Genomic DNA, 18,307 nt, shown 5'->3' with positions numbered 1-18,307 from the left:
CCATAATGCCAAATCCTGTCTCACATTACATGACAAGTGTTATGGGGGTTCAGTCTCTATTCTAGGGTCACTAACATTGTGTGTCCTCCAGTCTACACAACATACTACCTGAAAGCTGAAGGTTGGGACAGGAAGAGTAACCAAGTACAGAAGACGAAGAGGTTTTGTATAAAAACAGGAAACAGACTGACGAGTAGAGATGAGCGAGCACACTCGTCTGAGTATTAGGGTGCTCGAGATGCTCGTTACTCGAGACGAACACCACGCGGTACTCGAGTCAATTCCATTTCCCTTTCCTGCATGTTTAGCGCCATTTTCTAGCCAATAAACATGCGGGGAAGGCATTACCACTTCCTGCTGTGACGTGCCAGCCCTCTGCCCGCCAACAGCAGTGAGTGGCTGGGCCGATCAGGTGACCGCCGAGTACTTAAAATGGTCCCGCCCACCGCTCGTCTCAGACGCATGCTGGCAGTGGTTAGGGAAAGTACTGCAGCTGATATGGGGAAAGTGTAAGGCCTCATGTCCACGGGGAAAATCAGGCCCGCTACGGATTCTCCATGGAGAATCTGCAGCGGGTCCCTCCTGCCCCGCGGACATGAGCGCTGAAAATAGGAATTTAAAAGAATTAACTCACCCGCAGCGGGCCGGGAAGGTCTTCTCTTCCTCACGGCCGGATCTTCTTTTTCGGCCGGCGGATGAACGCGTCACGCCGGCGGCACGTCGCCGGCGTGCCGCGCGCATGCGCCGGGCACATCCGCCGAGCCGAAGCAAGAAAGAGCCGGCCGTGAGGCAGAGAAGACATTCCCGGTCCGCTGCGGGTGAGTTAATTCTTTTAAATTCCTATTTTAGGTCTCCCGCGGATCCACCCAGCTTCCATAGGCTTCAATAGAAGCCCATGCTGCTTGCCTGTCATCCTTTCAGCGTGTATGGCCTGAGGAGGAGGAGGAGGAGGATCCTGAAAGTGATCTTCCTAGTGAAGACAGCCATGTGTTGCGTACAGGTACCCTGGCACACATGGCTGACTTCATGTTAGGATGCCTTTCTCGTGACCCTCGCGTTACACGCATTCTGGCCACTACGGATTACTGGGTGTACACACTGCTCGACCCATGGTATAAGGAGAACCTTTCCACTCTCATTCCCGAAGAGGAAAGGGGTTCGAGAGTGTTGCTATACCACAGGACCCTGGCGGACAAGCTGATGGTAAAATTCCCATCCGACAGCGCTAGTGGCAGAAGGCGCAGTTCCGAGGGCCAGGTAGCAGGGGAGGTGCGGAGATCGAGCAGCATGTACAGCACAGGCAGTACAACAGTCTTTAAGGCCCTGGACAGCTTTATGGCTCCCCAGCAAGACTGTCGGCGGGAGCACTGTAAAAGGATGGTGAGGGAGTACGTAGCCGATCGCACGACCGTCCTCCCTGACGCCTCTGCCACCTACAACTACTGGGTGTCGAAGCTGGACACGTGGCCTGAACTCGCGCTGTATGCCCTGGAGGTGCTTGCTTGTCCTGCGGCTAGCGTCCTGTCAGAGAGGGTGTTTAGTGCGGCTGGGGGAATCATCACAGATAAGCGTACCCGCCTGTCAACCGACAATGCCGACAGGCTTACACTCATCAAGATGAACAAAGCCTGGATTTCCCCAGACTTCTCTTCTCCACCAGCGGACAGCAGCGATACCTAAGCAATACGTAGGCTGCACCCGCGGATGGAAGCATCGTTCTCTCTCACCATCCAAAACGGGGACATTTCTGCTTCATCAATCTGTGTATAATATTCCTCCTCCTCCTCCTCCTGCTCCTCCTCCTGAAACCTCACGTAATCACGCCGAACGGGCAATTTTTCTTAGGGCCACAAGGCTCACTCATATAATTTTTCTAAACAATTTTTATACGTTTCAATGCTCTTAAAAGCGTTGAAACTTTAACTTGAACCAATTTTTCGTTAAACTGGGCTGCCTCCAGGCCTAGTTACCACTTAAGCCACATTAACCAAAGCGATTAATGGGTTTCACCTGCCATTTTGGTTGGGCATGGCCAATTTTTTCTGAGGTACATTAGTACTGTTGGTACACCAATTTTTTGGGCCCTCACCTACAGTGTAATCATAGTAATTTCTATGTTCTTCGCCTGCACTCATGGTACAGAAAGGTGTGTGTGGTTGGCCTACACTTTAGCTACATAAATGTAACTGGGGCTTTGTCTATACTGCAGCTACTGAAATGTGAAAGAGACTGTTATCTCCCTAAACTGCTGCAATGGGAATGTTACTGGGGCCTGTCTTGAGTGCTACTATTACTGAAATGGAACTTTGACTGCGCTCCCCCTATACTGCTGCTAGTGATATGTTAGTGGGGCCTGTCCCTAATGCTACCGCTGAAATGTTAATAATTGTGGGCTCTGCCTATACCGCTGCTAATGGTATGTCACTGGGGTGTGGAAACAGAGGCTTCACAAAGACATGATGGCGGCGAGGCCATTTCCCACCACTGCTGTTACTGTTAAGGTGCATATAACAACGGACATGTGTAGAGGACACATAGTGCCTCCAAAACATCCCCCTCCTCCTCCAACAATGAAAACATTCTTGGCAAATACCTTTGCATTGGTCTGTCTGGTGGCAGTCCAAGAATTTCACCTTTAATGACACAACAAGAGAGCACCACCACCATCCCCCCGCCACGGCCCACTTAATCCTGGCCACATTCCCAAAACCAACTACATAAAACCGCGCTACCAGGTCCGCAGTCACCACCACATTACCACCAACGAGGTTACTGTTAAGGTACATATTACCAGTCAGACTGGGGCATGCAGTGTGGGCCGAAGCCCACCTGCATTAAGCACGACATTACTACCTCAGCTGTGTTGGGCAATGCAATGGGATATTTTTATGTACCGCCGGTGGGTTCCAGGGAGCCACCCATGCTGTGGGTCCACAGGGAATTATAAATGCATCTGTTTCCACTTCTAAAGAACCCCAGTCAGACTGGGGCATGCAGTGTGGGCCGAAGCCCACCTGCATTACGCATGACATTACTACCTCAGCTGTGTTGGGCAATGCAATGGGATATATTTATGGACCGCCGGTGGCTTCCTGGCACCCACCCATGCTGTGGGTCCACAGAGAATTATAAATGCATCTGTTTCCACTTCTAAAGAACCCCAGTCTGACTGGGGCATGCAGTGTGGGCCGAAGCCCACCTGCATTAAGCACGACATTACTACCTCAGCTGTGTTGGGCAATGCAATGGGATATTTTTATGTACCGCCGGTGGGTTCCAGGGAGCCACCCATGCTGTCGGTCCACAGGGACTTCACAATAGGGAGTTGTACCTGCCTGTGTCTATGAACTAAAAAGCCCGGTCTGACTGGGGCATGCAGACACCTTGACAGAATGAATAGTGTGTGGCACATAAGTTCCCCATTGCTATGCCCACGTGTGCAGCTCCTGATGGCGGTGGCACAGGATTGGATTTCTCATTGCTTCTGTACAGCATTGTGGGCTATCGTCCCGCCCCTTTTAAAGAGGGTCGCTGCCTAGCCGTGCCAACCCTCTGCAGTGTGTGCCTGCTTTTCCTGTGGCAGACGCACTTATAAATAGACATGAGTGTGGCGTGGCATGAGGGCAGCTGAAGGCTGGGCAGGGACAGTTTGGTGTGCGCTGTGGACACTGGGTCGTGGTGGGGGGGGGGTTGGGCAGCATGTAACCCACGAGAAGTGGCAGCAGAGTGTCATGCAGGCAGTGATTGTGCTTTGCTGGAGGTAGTGTGGTGCTTAGCTAAGGTATGCTTTGCTAATGAGGGCTTTTCAGAAGTAAAAGTTGTTGGGAGGGGGGGGGGCACTCTTGCCGCTATTGTGGCTTAATAGTGGGACCTGTGAACTTGAGATGCAGCCCACCATGTAGCCCCTCGCCTGCCCTATCCGTTGCTGTGTCGTTCCCATCACTTTCTTGAATTGCCCAGATTTTCACACATGAAAACCTTAGCGAGCATCGGCGAAATACAAAAATGCTCGGGTCGCCCATTGACTTCAATGGGGTTCGTTACTCGAAACGAACCCTCGAGCATCGCGATAATTTCGTCCCAAGTAACGAGCGCCCGAGCATTTTGGTGCTCGCTCATCTCTAAATAGAACCCATTCATATCAGTAGGTTCATTCTCATGAGTGTGTCTTGGACCTGCTCTATTTTTGTGTGTATCTGCGCACCAAGGGCCTCATAGAAGTCTATGGGAGGTGTGCAAATGTGCACTTAATATATATGCGCAAATTTGCAATACACCATGCAATACGGGCAGTATGAACTCTAGATATGGCGCTGGCTAAGCTGCCAGATGAACTAGTAGAAGTATGCCTGTGAGTATCTATATGTGCTTATATGTGTGCATACACATGTATATTTAGGTGTGTACGTACTTGGATATGTCAAGAGAATAAGGGTTGGGTGAGTATCATTACGGTAATACGGGCAGAGCATATAAATATATTTTATGTTGTGATAAAACCTTCATGAAACTCCTTAAAGGGCATCAATAGGGGTAAAAAGTAATAAAAATATTATAGGTAGTAACAATGAGGGAAATAATCAGAGACCCCAATAACACCGTTGTAGGGAGATACTGCTGAAGAGCCTCAGCTTTAGGCCTCTTTAACACAGGCTACAGCGATCTCACATCTGTGTTCTGTGCGATATTGCTGCGATTTTGTATTGCTACAAAGTCATGATGGCTGTGATTGGTTCATTGATTGCTGCCATGATTGCCTGAGCTGTGGCGCTGAAGAACCAATCAGAGCCAGTGCTTCCTGGATGCGGGGTTTTTGAACCCCTGACAAGGAAACGCTGGGGAACAACTACAAGCAAGTGTGCCAGGGGCCTGCAAGGAGACGTGCAGTGGAGCAGACAGCGCCTCTTAGGTAATGTATTGTGGGACATGGGGCGGAGGGTGGGGTGCTCAGTAGACGGGCACTTGCTCTACTCGCAGGGACCGAAGCGACATCTAATTCCTGCTATTTAACTCTTTACACGCCGCGGTCATGGCAAAATTAGCTAAACAAAAAGTAAATTTCTTTAAAAAGTGTAAAATAAGTTGCCAAAACCCCCCCAAAACTATATAAATTTGGTATTGGTGTAATCGTACTGGCCTGCAGAATTATATTAACATGTTATATATACTGCATGGTGAACACTGTTAAAAATAACATTAAAAACATATCAAAATTGCAGATTTTTTTTGTATAAATTCTTTATTTATAAATTTTTGGGTGGATACTGAAAGAAAAATAGGAAATCCGCTTATCGGGATCAAAAACCGGGAAGCATGTGGGAAAGAAAAACAAGAAACAGTTTCTCTGCGAACATGCAGAGCATTATTAGAATACCAAATTAAAAGCTGACTATTCTGTTTAAGTAAGAGGGAATTTTTTGCTCCCTGACTACATTCAGCAGATATACTGTCTAATATAGTCTGAAATAAAAAGCAATCAAAACCTTATATGTTCCCAAAAATTAGATAAATGAAGACTAGAGTTCATCTCACAAAAAAACAAGCCTTTATAGAGCTCCGTCTAAACTTCGTGTCTCCGGATCGTGCTGACCCCGAGAATAATGTTATCATGGTATGTATTTTGTAAAATATTATAAAAATGAAATCCAAAAAACTAAATGACAGAATTCTCTGTTTTACCCCCAATCCCCCTAAATAATTAATAAAGGTTCTACAGTACATTATACATATGTAAAAATGATGTCATTAAAAATGAAACTTGTCCTGCAAAAAACAAGTCCTCATACTGCGATGTCGACTGAAAAATTAAAAAGTTATGGCTCTTGGAATGCGATGATGAAAAAAATAGAAAAACTAGTTGGCCATTAAGGCACAAACAGTCTGGGTCACTAAGGGTTAATGTTTCAAACTTTATACACACAACAGCAGCGACATGACAAGCAGATGACATCATAGACATCACGTGATGTCACAATTTGTGCAGCTGGTTAAAGTTCTAATGCTGAACCACCTTGTGTCATTTCAGCCTGACATCCTGAAGAGGACGAATCCAAGTATGCGACTCCTTGCTTAGTGCTGAGGCCTCGTACACACTTTCTCAGCTATACGATGTGTGACATCTGGGCGCGCCCTTAGATTGTAAACTTTTAGGACTAGAGTTTCTACTGCATATTAGTCTGTAAGCTCTTAAGAGCAGAGTTTCTATTGTACACTAGATTGTAAGCTCTTAGGGGCAGGTTGTATAACATGTCGCTTTCTTTACAGGATCCTGAGCTTATAATAATATACAGATACAGCAATATGCAGCAGGACAGATTAGATCCGGGGTGATATCCGATCGCCACATCTGGGGTCAGGAAGGAATTTTTTTTCCCCTGATGACTTTCCGGGGGTTTTCTTCGCCTTCCTCTGGATCTCGGGGTCCAGGGATTCTCATCTCAGAACGATGGTGTGAACGGGCGCAGCAAGTTCTGTGGTCTCCACCGGGCTGACATTAGAGTCTCTGAGAGCCTTCTATTATTTATTAAAGGGCCGGTAATGTTTTATTACAATGTTGCTTATTGCTATTTCAATAAAGACATTAAAAATATAGATATTGTGATGTTTGTTTTTTATCGTCTTATGTGCTGGCCATAATGTTCTGGATCATAGTTTTCTCCGGCAGGTTTTGGGGTATTTTGTAGCTTCCGAATTGTATCGTGTGCACACATCGTCGACCAGATCAGACACAAATGCTGGTCTAAAACTGGGAGAGTCTCTACAATGTATAGAGGCTCAGGCTTTTTATTATAACACATGATAACCGCCCTTCAATGGGCGTGCAACAGATTACATCAGTAACATATAAGATTCTCATTTGTCGAGATCATATAGAATGTCCCACCTCTCTGCCCACCCTCTCCAAGTGCTGATGTGGCATGGACTCTGTCCTAGCTCCAGTCATTTCTGTGTGCGTGGCAACCCATTGTTTTGAGAGGTCTCTGTGTGGGGGGTAATATGGCTAGGAAAACACTCTGTGTTGGACAAGTATATACATATAATCCTATGACCTTTAACTCTTAGAGGCTTCTTGTGCAATTTGTGTAATCAGAGCAAATACCATAATTAGATTGTGTGTTCATTACCCTCCACTAAGTTAAAAGTCATTACAACAGCATAATACATTTGGTTTATACAAATCGATAGACATTTTACACTAAATAATCATCATCTCTATCACAATAATGAGAGCGATTGCTGCTGATTAGTGTTCCAGAAGTACAAATAGACTTATCCTGCATACATAAAGATGTGTATCATCTCCTAAAGACATGGCGGCAGCTGCTGAGGGACAGAAACTCTGGTGGACTCCACATACAGAGAACAGAGAACATATCACTCCACCCATAATGCCAAATCCTGTCTCACGTTACATAACAAGCGTTATGGGGGTTCAGTGTCTATTCTAGGGTCACTAACATTGTGTGTCCTCCAGTCTACACAACATACTACCTGAAAGCTGAAGGTTGGGACAGGAAGAGTAACCAAGTACAGAAGACGAAGAGGTTTTGTATAAAAACAGGAAACAGACTGACGAGTAGAGATGAGCGAGCACACTCGTCTGAGTATTAGGGTGCTCGAGATGCTCGTTACTCGAGACGAACACCACGCGGTACTCGAGTCAATTCCATTTCCCTTTCCTGCATGTTTAGCGCCATTTTCTAGCCAATAAACATGCGGGGAAGGCATTACCACTTCCTGCTGTGACGTGCCAGCCCTCTGCCCGCCAACAGCAGTGAGTGGCTGGGCCGATCAGGTGACCGCCGAGTACTTAAAATGGTCCCGCCCACCGCTCGTCTCAGACGCATGCTGGCAGTGGTTAGGGAAAGTACTGCAGCTGATATGGGGAAAGTGTAAGGCCTCATGTCCACGGGGAAAATCAGGCCCGCTACGGATTCTCCATGGAGAATCTGCAGCGGGTCCCTCCTGCCCCGCGGACATGAGCGCTGAAAATAGGAATTTAAAAGAATTAACTCACCCGCAGCGGGCCGGGAAGGTCTTCTCTTCCTCACTGCCGGATCTTCTTTTTCGGCTGGCGGATGAACTCGTCACGCCGGCTGCACGTCGTCGGCGTGCCGCGCGCATGCGCCGGGCACATCCGCCGAGCCGAAGCAAGAAAGATCCGGCCGTGAGGAAGAGAAGACCTTCCCGGTCCGCTGCGGGTGAGTTAATTCTTTTAAATTCCTATTTTAGGTCTCCCGCGGATCCACCCAGCTTCCATAGGCTTCAATAGAAGCGGGTGGTCAATGCATCCCTATGGGGTGCAGATCCGCGTGCGGGAGAAGAGTTAAAATCCGCTGCGGATTTTAATTCTTCTTTTGCCCGTGGACATGAGGCCTTAGAGTAGGATCCTGTCGTCAAGAACCCCAAGGGTCCTTCTTAGGGCTACTCCTTATTGTGTGCATTATAGTTGTGGCTGGCTGGGAGCAGTAGTGCACCAATTTTCTTTTTAAATATATATATCTCTGCAGGGCATTATAGCTCTCCTTCTGCAGTGCATTAGGCAGAGTTGAGGGAAAGAGCTGCTTATATAGGGAACGTGTTTGAGTAGGATCCTGTCTTCAAGAACCCCAACGGTCCTTCTTAGGGCTACTCCTCATTGTGTGCATTACAGTTGTGGCTGGCTGGGAGCAGTAGTGCACCTTTTTAATATATATATATATATATATATATATATATATATATATATATATATCTGCAGAGCATTACAGCTCTCAGTCTGCAGTGCATTAGGCAGAGGTCACACCGCGAAACAGTACTCTAATATTTCCTGGGACACTGCAGATCATTGCAGCTATACCGCCCTATGTGTGCAGTGCCTTAGGCAGGGGGCTCACTCTCATCGCTAAACAGAACTCTAATATTTCCTGGCCCACTGCAGATCATTGCAGCTATACCATTCTATGTGTGCAGTGCCTTAGGCAGAGGGCTCACTCTCATCGCTAAATGGTATGCAAATATTTCCTGGCCTACTCCACATCATTGCAGCTATACCGTCCTATGTGTGCAGTGCCTTAGGCAGAGGGCACACTCTCATCGCTAAATAGTACTCTAATATTTCCGGGGACACTGCAGATCATTGCAGCTATACCGTTATATGTGTGCAATGACTTAGGCAGAGGGCTCACTCTCATCGCTAAATAGTACTCTAATATTTCCTGGCCCACTGCAGATCATTGCAGCTATACCGTCCTATGTGTGCAGCAAAGAATCTCCCAACTGTTTCCCCCTCGTGGCAAGCCTCTGTGCAGAGGGCTAGATGTTCAAAGGTGTGGAGGTTTTTCAGTGAGAGCACGGACGACCGACGAACAGTGGTGTGCAACGAGATCAGCCGGGGAGCCACCACTACCAGCCTCACCACCACCAGCATGTGCAGGCATGTGATGGCCAAGCACCCCACAAGGTGAGATGAAGGCCATTTACCGCCTCCGGGTAACACCATCACCTCTTCCCCTGTACCACAACCTGCCACAAAGATCCAATCCCCTTCACAGGACGCAGGCAGGAGCACCCCCCAGCCTGCACCCACACCCTCACCTCCACGGTCCTCCACTCCATTTAGCAATATCTCTCAGCTAACGCAAGCATTAGAGCGAAAGCAGAAATACGCCACCACCCACCCGCATGCAGAAGCTTTAAACGTGCACATTGCCAAATTAATCAGCCGTGAAATGATGCTGCCGTACAGGCTTGTGGAAACGGAGGCTTTCAAAAACAGGATGTCGGCGGCAGTCCCACGCTACTCGGTCTCCAGTCGCCACTATTTTTCCCGGTGTGCTGTCCCTGCCCTACACCAGCACATCTCCCGCAACATTACCCGTGCCCTCAACAACGCATTTACTGGGAAGGTCCACTTAACGACGGACAAGTGGACAAGTACTGTCGGGCAGGGCCACTATATCTCCCTGGGTGAACTTGGTGGAGGCTGGGACTGAGTCAGAGCCTGGGACCACTCACGTGCTACCCACACCAAGAATAGCGGTTCCAACCTCGGTGCTGGTATCTGTGGCATATTATGCCACCTCCTTCAAAACCCCCCCTCCTTCTCCTCCGCCACCTCTCAATTACGAAGTGTAAGCACGTCGCCAGCAGTCGGTAGCATGCAAGCGTCAGCAAGCCGTGCTGAAACTAATTAGCTTAGATGACAAGAGACACGCGGCCACTGAGCTGTTACAGGGTCTGACGGAGCAGACCGACCTCTGCCTTTCGCCGCTGAGCTTCCAACTGGGCATGGTCGTGTGTGACAACGGCCGTAACCTGGTGGCGGCTCTACAGCTTGGCCGCATCACACACATGCCATGCCTGGTGCATGTCTTTAATCTGGTGGTTCAGCGGTTTCTGAAAAACTAAACCAACTTGTCTGACCTGCTAGGCAACGTGCGCCGCGTGTGCGCAAATTTCCGCAAGTCCACCATGGATGCTGCCACCCCCAGGACAGTGCAATATCGGTTTCAGCTGCCAAAGCACCGACTGCTGTGCGACGTGCCCACGCGCTGGAATTCTACGCTGCACATGTTGGCCAGGCTGTACGAGCAGCATAGAGCAATTGTGGAATACCAGCTGCAACATGGACGGCGGAGTGGTAGTCAGGCTCCGCAGTTCTTTACAGAGGAGTGGGCATGGATGGCCGACATCTGCCAGGTCCGTCGAAACTTTGAGGAGTCTACCCAAATGGTGAGCGGCGATGCGGCCATCATTAGCATTACCATCCCGCTGCTTTGCCTGCTGAGAAGTTTGCTGCTAAGCATAAAGGCCGACGCTTTGCGGTTAGAAGAGGAGACAGGGGATGACAGTATGTCGCTTGATAGCCAGACCACCCTCACATCTATATCTGAACAGGTTTTGGAGGAGGAGGAGGAAGAGGGGGAGGGGGAGGAGGAGTAGGAGGTGGAAGAGACTGCTGGCCACACTGCAGAGGGTACCCATGCTGCTTGTCTGTCATCTGTTCAGCATGTATGGGCTGAAGAGGAGGAGGAGCATCCTCCTAGTGAGAACAGCTATGTGTTGCGTACTGGCACTCTGGCACACTGATTTCATGTTAGGCTGCCTTTCCCGTGAGCCTCGTGTTAGACGCATTCTGGCGAACATGGATTACTGGGTGTACACCGTTCTCGACCCTCGGTATAAGAAGAACCTTTCCATTCTCATTCCCAAAGAGGAAAGGGGTACGAGAGTGATGCAATACCACAGTGCCCTGGTGGAAAAAGTGATGCTAAAGTTCCCATCTGACAGTGCTAGCAGTAGAAGACGCAGTTCAGAGGGCCAACTAGCAGGGGAGGTGTGGGGATTAGGCAGCATGTCCAGCGCAGGCAGGGGAACACTCTCCAAGGCCTTTGCCATTTTTATGGCTCCCCAGCAAGACTGTGTCACCACTCTCCAGTCAAGGAGGGACCACTGTAATAAAATGGTGAGGGATTTCATAGCCGACTGTACCACCGTCCTCCGTGATGCCTCTGCTCCAAACCCTGCAGTATGATTTTCGGGGAAGGGCTTGAAATATCTTAGCTATTCATGAATGAATAGCTAAGCACTATCTGTAATTGGCTGAGCGCTCAGCCAATAGCTAAGCACTAGCTGCTATTGGCTGAGCGCTCAGCCAATCAGCACAGCTCTTCCAGGAGGTGGGGATTTTTAAATCCCCGCCAGCTGAAAGTTCTGGACAGCAGTGTCTCGGAGCCAGCCGGAGGACGCGGCTTAGCGGCTGAGAGGTGAGTAATTTATTTTTAACTTTTTTTACCACTTATTGATGCTTTTCAGGGAGAGGGTTTATATTTCAACCCCTACCCGAAAATCATACTAAAGGGTTTGCGAAAAACCACTGCTTTCAATGGGACCGGCAGCAGCGCCGATCCCATTGAAAGCAATGGGATAGCATGCTGCACTTCTGCCACAGCTGTGACAGTTGTGGCAGAGGATTCCTTCATCCCCGCAGGGATGAAGGAAACTCCTGCCACAGCTGTCACAGCTGTTGTGACAGCTGTGGCAGAAGTCTGCGGTATTCTCCATATCTTTTCAATGGGGCTAGCGCTGCTGCCGCTGGCCCCATTGAAAAGACTGGTGATTAGAGATGAGCGAGCACCAAAATGCTCGGGTGCTCGTTACTCGAGACGAACTTTTCGCGATGCTCGAGGGTTCGTTTCGAGTAATGAACCCCATTGAAGTCAATGGGCGACCCGAGCATTTTTGTATATCGCCGATGCTCGCTAAGGTTTTCATTTGTGAAAATCTGGGCAATTCAAGAAAGTGATGGGAACGACACAGCAACGGATAGGGCAGGCGAGGGGCTACATGTTGGGCTGCATCTCAAGTTCACAGGTCCCACTATTAAGCCACAATAGCGGCAAGAGTGGGCCCGCCCCCCCCTCCCAACAACTTTTACTTCTGAAAAGCCCTCATTAGCAATGCATACCTTGGCTAAGCACCACACTACCTCCAACAAAGCACAATCACTGCCTGCATGACACTCCGCTGCCACTTCTCCTGGGTAACATGCTGCCCCCCCCCCCCCACGACCCAGTGTCCACAGCGCACACCAAACTGTCCCTGCCCAGCCTTCAGCTGCCCTCATGCCACGCCACCCTCATGTCTATTTATAAGTGCGTCTGCCAGAGGAACCGCAGGCACACACTGCAGAGGGTTGGCACGGCTAGGCAGCGACCCTCTTTAAAAGTGGCGGGGCGATAGTCCACAATGCTGTACAGAAGCAATGAGAAATCCAATCCTGTGCCACCTCCATCTGGAGCTGCACACGTGGGCATAGCAATGGGGAACCTATGTGCCACACACTATTCATTCTGTCAAGGTGTCTGCATGCCCCAGTCAGACTGCGTTTTTTTATAAATAGTCACAGGCAGGTACAACTCCGCAATGGGAATTCCGTGTGCACCCACAGCATGGGTGGCTCCCTGGAACCCACCGGCTGTACATAAATGTATCCCATTGCAGTGCCCTGGACAGCAGAGCTAACGTCAGATTAAATGCAGGTGGGCTTCGGCCCACACTGCATGCCCCAACCGGACCAGGGTTTTTAATTCATAGACACAGGCAGGTACAACTCCCTATTGTGAAGTCCCTGTGGACTGACAGCATGGGTGGGTGCCAGGAAGCCACCGGCGGTACATAAATATATTCCTTTGCATTGCCCATCACAGCTGAGGTAATAATGTCATGTTTAATGCAGGTGGGCCTCGGCCCACACTGCATGCCCCAGTCAGACTGGGGTTCTTTAGAAGTGGACACATGCAGTTACAACTCCCTGTGGACCGACAGCATGGGTGGGTGCCAGGAAGCCACCGTCGGTACATTAATATATCCCATTGCATTGCCAATCACAGCTGAGGTAATAATTAGAGATGAGCGAACGTACTCGTCCGAGCTTGATGCTCGGGCGAATATTAGGGTGTTCGGGATGCTCGTTACTCTTAACGAGCACCACGCGGTGTTCCGGTTACTTTCAGTTTCCTCTCTGAGACGTTAGCGCGCTTTTCTGGCCAATTGAAAGACAGGGAAGGCATTACAACTTCCCCCTGTGACATTCAAGCCCTATACCACCCCCCTGCTGTGAGTGGCTGGGGCGATCAGATGTCACCCGAGTATAAAAGTCGGCCCCTCCCGCGGCTCGCCTCAGATGCCTTGTGAGTTAGCTGAGGGAAAGTGTTGCTGCTGGTGCTGCTGTAGGGAGAGTGTTAGGAGTGAGTGTAGGCTTCAAGAACCCCAACGGTCCTTCTCAGGGCCACATCTATCCGTGTGCAGTACTGTGGAGGGTGCTGTTAGCAGTGTTGCACAAATTTTTTTTTTTTCAAAATCGGCTTTCTGCAGAGCATTGCGCCCCGCATTAATAGTCCAGGGACAGAAGTGGTGGTTAGGCAGGGAGAGTGTTAGGAGTGAGTGTAGGCTTCAAGAACCCCAACGGTCCTTCTTAGGGCCACATCTATCCGTGTGCAGTACTGTGCAGGCTGCTGTTAGCAGTGTTGCATATTTTTTTCTTTTCAAAATCGGCTGTCTGCAGAGCATTGCGCCCCGCATTAATAGTCCAGGGACAGAAGTGGTGGTTAGGCAGGGAGAGTGTTAGGAGTGAGTGTAGGCTTCAAGAACCCCAACGGTCCTTCTCAGGGCCACATCTATCCGTGTGCAGTACTGTGGAGGGTGCTGTTAGCAGTGTTGCACAATTTTTTTTTTTTTTCAAAATCGGCTTTCTGCAGAGCATTGCGCCCCGCATTAATAGTCCAAGGACAGAAGTGGTGGTTAGGCAGGGAGAGTGTTAGGAGTGAGTGTAGGCTTCAAGAACCCCAACGGTCCTTCTTAGGGCCACATCTATCCGTGTGCAGTACTGTGCAGGCTGCTGTTAGCAGTGTTGCATATTTTTTTCTTTTCAAAATCGGCTGTCTGCAGAGCATTGCGCCCCGCATTAATAGTCCAGGGACAGAAGTGGTGGTTAGGCAGGGAGAGTGTTAGGAGTGAGTGTAGGCTTCAAGAACCCCAACGGTCCTTCTTAGGGCCACATCTATCCGTGTGCAGTACTGTGCAGGCTGCTGTTAGCAGTGTTGCATATTTTTTTCTTTTCAAAATCGGCTGTCTGCAGAGCATTGCGCCTTGCAGTAATACTACAGGGAGAGAATTGTGTAGGCAGGGCCAGAAGACATATATTATTGATTGAATATAGTCAGTGGGCCCTCCGTTTCCAAAAAAGGGAAAAATTGTATTTGTCCTGCAGTCTTGCGCCAATTTATTTCCTGCCTGGGAAAAGTAACCGCTGTGCTGCACTTCATATAACTGCATTTCTGTGCAACACATATCTTATCTGATTGAATATAGTCAGTGGGCCCTCCGTTTCCCAAAAAGGGAAACATTCAATTTGTCCTACAGGCTTGCGCCAATTTATTTGCTGCCTGTGAAAAGTCTCCGCTCTGCTGCACTTCATATAACTGCATTTCTGTGCAACACATATCTTATCTGATTGAATATACTCAGTGGGCCCTCCGTTTCCCAAAAAGGGAAACATTCTATTTGTCCTGCAGTCTTGCGCCAATTTATTTCCTGCCTGGGAAAAGTAACCGCTGTGCTGCACTTCATATAACTGCATTTCTGTGCAACACATATCTTATCTGATTGAATATAGTCAGTGGGCCCTCCGTTTCCCAAAAAGGGAAACATTCTATTTGTCCTGCAGGCTTGCGCCAATTTATTTGCTGCCTGTGAAAAGTCTCCGCTCTGCTGCACTTCATATAACTGCATTTCTGTGCAACACATATCTTATCTGATTGAATATAGTCAGTGGGCCCTCCGTTTCCCAAAAAGGGAAACATTCTATTTGTCCTGCAGGCTTGCGCCAATTTATTTGCTGCCTGTGAAAAGTCTCCGCTCTGCTGCACTTCATATAACTGCATTTCTGTGCAACACATATCTTATCTGATTGAATATAGTCAGTGGGCCCTCCGTTTCCCAAAAAGGGAAACATTCTATTTGTCCTGCAGGCTTGCGCCAATTTATTTGCTGCCTGTGAAAAGTCTCCGCTCTGCTGCACTTCATATAACTGCATTTCTGTGCAACACATATCTTATCTGATTGAATATAGTCAGTGGGCCCTCCGTTTCCCAAAAAGGGAAAAATTGTATTTGTCCTGCAGGCTTGCGCGAATTTATTTCCTGCCTGTGAAAAGTCTCCGCTGTGCTGCACTTCATATAACTGCATTTCTGTGCAACACATATCTTATCTGATTGAATATAGTCAGTGGGCCCTCCGTTTCCCAAAAAGGGAAACATTCAATTTGTCCTACAGGCTTGCGCCAATTTATTTGCTGCCTGTGAAAAGTCTCCGCTCTGCTGCACTTCATATAACTGCATTTCTGTGCAACACATATCTTATCTGATTGAATATACTCAGTGGGCCCTCCGTTTCCCAAAAAGGGAAACATTCTATTTGTCCTGCAGTCTTGCGCCAATTTATTTCCTGCCTGGGAAAAGTAACCGCTGTGCTGCACTTCATATAACTGCATTTCTGTGCAACACATATCTTATCTGATTGAATATAGTCAGTGGGCCCTCCGTTTCCCAAAAAGGGAAACATTCTATTTGTCCTGCAGGCTTGCGCCAATTTATTTGCTGCCTGTGAAAAGTCTCCGCTCTGCTGCACTTCATATAACTGCATTTCTGTGCAACACATATCTTATCTGATTGAATATAGTCAGTGGGCCCTCCGTTTCCCAAAAAGGGAAAAATTGTATTTGTCCTGCAGGCTTGCGCGAATTTATTTCCTGCCTGTGAAAAGTCTCCGCTGTGCTGCACTTCATATAACTGCATTTCTGTGCAACACATATCTTATCTGATTGAATATAGTCAGTGGGCCCTCCGTTTCCCAAAAAGGGAAACATTCAATTTGTCCTACAGGCTTGCGCCAATTTATTTGCTGCCTGTGAAAAGTCTCCGCTCTGCTGCACTTCATATAACTGCATTTCTGTGCAACACATATCTTATCTGATTGAATATACTCAGTGGGCCCTCCGTTTCCCAAAAAGGGAAACATTCTATTTGTCCTGCAGTCTTGCGCCAATTTATTTCCTGCCTGGGAAAAGTAACCGCTGTGCTGCACTTCATATAACTGCATTTCTGTGCAACACATATCTTATCTGATTGAATATAGTCAGTGGGCCCTCCGTTTCCCAAAAAGGGAAACATTCTATTTGTCCTGCAGGCTTGCGCCAATTTATTTGCTGCCTGTGAAAAGTCTCCGCTCTGCTGCACTTCATATAACTGCATTTCTGTGCAACACATATCTTATCTGATTGAATATAGTCAGTGGGCCCTCCGTTTCCCAAAAAGGGAAACATTCTATTTGTCCTGCAGGCTTGCGCCAATTTATTTCCTGCCTGGGAAAAGTAACCGCTGTGCTGCACTTCATATAACTGCATTTCTGTGCAACACATATCTTATCTGATTGAATATAGTCAGTGGGCCCTCCGTTTCCCAAAAAGGGAAACATTCTATTTGTCCTGCAGGCTTGCGCCAATTTATTTGCTGCCTGTGAAAAGTCTCCGCTCTGCTGCACTTCATATAACTGCATTTCTGTGCAACACATATCTTATCTGATTGAATATAGTCAGTGGTCCCTCCGTTTCCCAAAAAGGGAAACATTCTATTTGTCCTGCAGGCTTGCGCCAATTTATTTGCTGCCTGTGAAAAGTCTCCGCTCTGCTGCACTTCATATAACTGCATTTCTGTGCAACACATATCTTATCTGATTGAATATAGTCAGTGGGCCCTCCGTTTCCCAAAAAGGGAAACATTCTATTTGTCCTGCAGGCTTGCGCCAATTTATTTGCTGCCTGTGAAAAGTCTCCGCTCTGCTGCACATCATATAACTGCATTTCTGTGGAACTGATTTCTTATCTGATTGAATATAGTCAGTGGGCCTTTTCTTTTTAAAAAAAGGGAAAAATTCTATGTGCCCTGCCTCTGTCAGTCCTCAGCGTTCTGTGTACGTGTGTGGTGGGTGGAGATAGTAAACAAATCATACGCAGCCAGCTACGTTTAACAGCAGGCTTGCGCCAATTTATTTCCTGCCTGGGAAATCAAATCACTGGTAATACACCATGCTGAGGGGTAGGGGTAGGCCTATAGGACGTGGACGCGGGCGAGGACGCGGAGGCCCAAGTCAGGGTGTGGGCACAGGCCGAGCCAGTGCGGTGGCCAGGGGTAGAGGCAGGGCCAGACCGAATAATCCACCAACTGTTTCCCAAAGCGCCCCCTCGCGCCATGCCACCCTGCACAGGTCAAGGTGCTCTACGGTGTGGCAGTTTTTCACAGAGACGCCTGACGACCGACGAACAGTGGTGTGCAACCTTTGTCGCGCCAAGATCAGCTGGGGAGGCACCACCAACAGCATGCGCAGGCATATGATGGCCAAGCACCCCACAAGGTGGGACGATGCCGTTCACCGCCTCCGGTTTGCACCACTGCCTCTCCCCCTGTGCCCCAACCTGCCACTGAGATCCAACCCCCCTCTGAGGACACAGGCACTACCGTCTCCTGGCCTGCACCCACACCCTCACCTCCGCTGTCCTCGGCCCCATCCAGCAATGTCTCTCAGCGTAGCGTCCAGACGTCGCTAGCGCCACAGTTTGAGCGCAAGCGCAAGTACGACGCCACGCACCCGCACGCTCAAGCGTTAAACGTGCACATTGCAAAATTGATCAGCCTAGAGATGCTGCCGTATAGGCTTGTGGAAACGGAGGCTTTCAAAAGCATGATGGCGGCGGCGGCCCCGCGCTACT

This window comes from Eleutherodactylus coqui, chromosome 4 (genome assembly GCF_035609145.1).
Source record: "Eleutherodactylus coqui strain aEleCoq1 chromosome 4, aEleCoq1.hap1, whole genome shotgun sequence".
Taxonomy (NCBI): Eukaryota; Metazoa; Chordata; class Amphibia; order Anura; family Eleutherodactylidae; genus Eleutherodactylus; species Eleutherodactylus coqui.
Note: the sequence above shows the minus strand (reverse complement) of the source record.